The sequence below is a fragment of the Dromiciops gliroides genome, chromosome 4, assembly GCF_019393635.1.
Source record: "Dromiciops gliroides isolate mDroGli1 chromosome 4, mDroGli1.pri, whole genome shotgun sequence".
Classification (NCBI taxonomy): Eukaryota; Metazoa; Chordata; class Mammalia; order Microbiotheria; family Microbiotheriidae; genus Dromiciops; species Dromiciops gliroides.
Genome location: NC_057864.1, coordinates 442,017,060 through 442,019,664, shown reverse-complemented (window position 1 = coordinate 442,019,664; position 2,605 = coordinate 442,017,060).

Sequence of the window (2,605 nt, the reverse complement as noted above, 5' to 3'; positions counted from 1 at the left end):
GATAGACCACTGGCCCTGGTGTCAGGAAGACCTGAGTTCAAACTCTGCCTTGGACACTTACCAACTATGTGACCCTGGGCGAGTCACTTAATCTCAATTTCAGTTTCTTCATCTGTAGAGTAGGAATAATAATAACAGTACCTTCCTCCCAGCCTTGTGAGGATCAAATGAGATTATAACTGTAAAGTACTTAAGACAGTGTCCAGCACACAATAGGCTCTATATAAATGCTTGTTCCCTCTCTCCCCTCTACATAATGTTGAAGGCTAGAGTATCAGAAATACAGTCATGAGGAGAAAGAAAATTGGTGGGCCTGAGCTTCTCCCCAAATGGAGACCCCAGGAAGAACTTGCCAATGGAAACTCACCAATGAGAGAAGGGGACTGACCTGACAGAGGGATGTTCCAGGGTGAGGACATCCCGGGTGCTAAGAAACATATCAGGGTAAGAGTGCAGCTGAGGCATAGAGGCAAAATCTGGAAAGCCAGAATCACATAGTTTATCTTTTGTTTTAGAAGAGTGTCAATGACATCATGGGTGATATCTTGACTTGCATGTGAATTGGATTCAAGGGAGGCTGAGTTGCACAAAGTTGTCAGCCTCACACTCTCTTGCAGAGTCATATCAGGGAGAAGAATGAAGGCTGGCCATCTTCTTATTCACCCTAGTGTATCCTCTTGTCATCTCCCTACTTATCTTCATTTCATTTCCCTATGAATCATTATTTCCATCCTTTCCTTTCAGAAATTATTTTCCCTGTCAGAGAAACAGAAGCAAAATGAGAGTTGAGTAGTTCTATCTTTTCTCCATTGTCCATTTTTGAGGTCCCATCTCCTCCAGTAGTACTCAATGGTACCATCTCTTCTTTGGCCTCCCTCTTCCCTAATATAACTAAAATCTAAAACATCTTGTTATTGTCCTTAGAATTCTTCACTAGCCTCAGCTCATTCTGAGCTTTGGGATTATGCTGTGATTTTGTGTGCATCCTCTGACTTGCCCTTGCTTCCATCATCTGTAGATGTCTTTTGAAAATCTGAGTCACTGATTGAGTTCCTTGTGCAGCCACATGTGTCTCTTTAGACAACATCGACTTTTTTATCTTGTCAGAATTATTTCTTTTGCTGTGCTCAGAATTTCATTCTTGAGAATTTCCTTTCCCTGGGCCTTTTTCCACTGTAGAATTTTAGGTAGAATCTTACCTGTTTTTCTTTGAACTCTGAGATCTGCTCTCCCCAAAATTAGGGTGTATGTCAGTCTTATCTTGGCTTTCCTTTTAGCACAAATTCTAAGAGATGATCTTTCCAGGCCGGCCCCACCCACCCCACCCCCCTGCCCTCAACCCCACTCCAAGTCTTTCATCATTTCTACTTGAGCAACCAATTCCTCCTTGTGGATAAGGATGAGGTCAAGAATAGGATTTCCTCTTGGTGTGTCCTTCATATTTTGAAGGATGAAATTATCATTAAAGCAAGCCAATAAATTAATAGCTGCTCTGCTTTTGGCAGAGAGAAAGCTCCAACAGATGTCTGGATAATTGAAGTACTTCATCATTACTATACCAGGCCTGCATGCCAGGCTTGTGATCTGTTTCCTAAATTCCTCATTTATTTCATCTTTCTGTCCAAGTGATTTGTAATATGCTTCAATGACAATATTATTTCTGTTTCTGTCTCTATTGACATTCACCCAAATGCCCATCACCATGTTTTCCTACCCTCTTTCCTGACTTCTCTCACATGAGTGTATCTTCTTAATATGTAATAATACTTCATCCACACTCCCTTTCATCAGTCCTGTTCCCTTTGAACAAGAGAGGCAGAATAGTCTAGAGGATAAAAGTATCAGCCTCAAAAGCATGAAGACCCTGATTCCAGACCTGCTTCAGACACACACAGGCTGTGTGACCCTGGGCAATTATGTATTCTCTCAGTGCTCTGGAAAACTCTCAAAGACCATAAGTTGCAAAGAAGGTATAAAGCCATACTGGTAAAGGGAATTTCCTTGCCACAGGTCCAAGGGTCTTTTTCCCTTTCCCTTGAGTAATGTATTATGTTCCAGCCATGGATCTAATCCCACAATGAGGGCATGAAGACAAATGTGCTTCCTCACACCTTTATCACCTTGCTTGTTACATGCACTTTGTGCATTTGTATATAGACATCTAAGGCCATGGATTTTATTTCTTGGATTTTGTCTCTTGTGAATTTCTGCTGTCTCTACTTCCTCCATTGTAGTGACTCCCTATGGTGGATTTACAGCTTGGTAACTACACACAGACAATTCTCTCCTGCCTCCCCTTCCTTTTGAGTTTTAAGTCCCCTCAAATACAAAGACAAGTGCTTCTTTTTTTTGAACCAGCTCTTGTGAGGTAGACATCCATGTCCAAGAGCTCATGATTCCCATATTTTAAGCCATAGCAGCTAGTTAGGCGGCATATTAGAAAGAACACTGGACCTGAAGTGAGGAAGACCCAAATTCAAATCCAGCCTGAGCAGCTAGGTGGCACAGTGGATAAAACACAGCCCTGGATTCAGGAGAACCTGAGTTCAAATCTGACTTCAGACACTTGACACTTACTAACTGTGTGACCCTGGACAAGTCACTT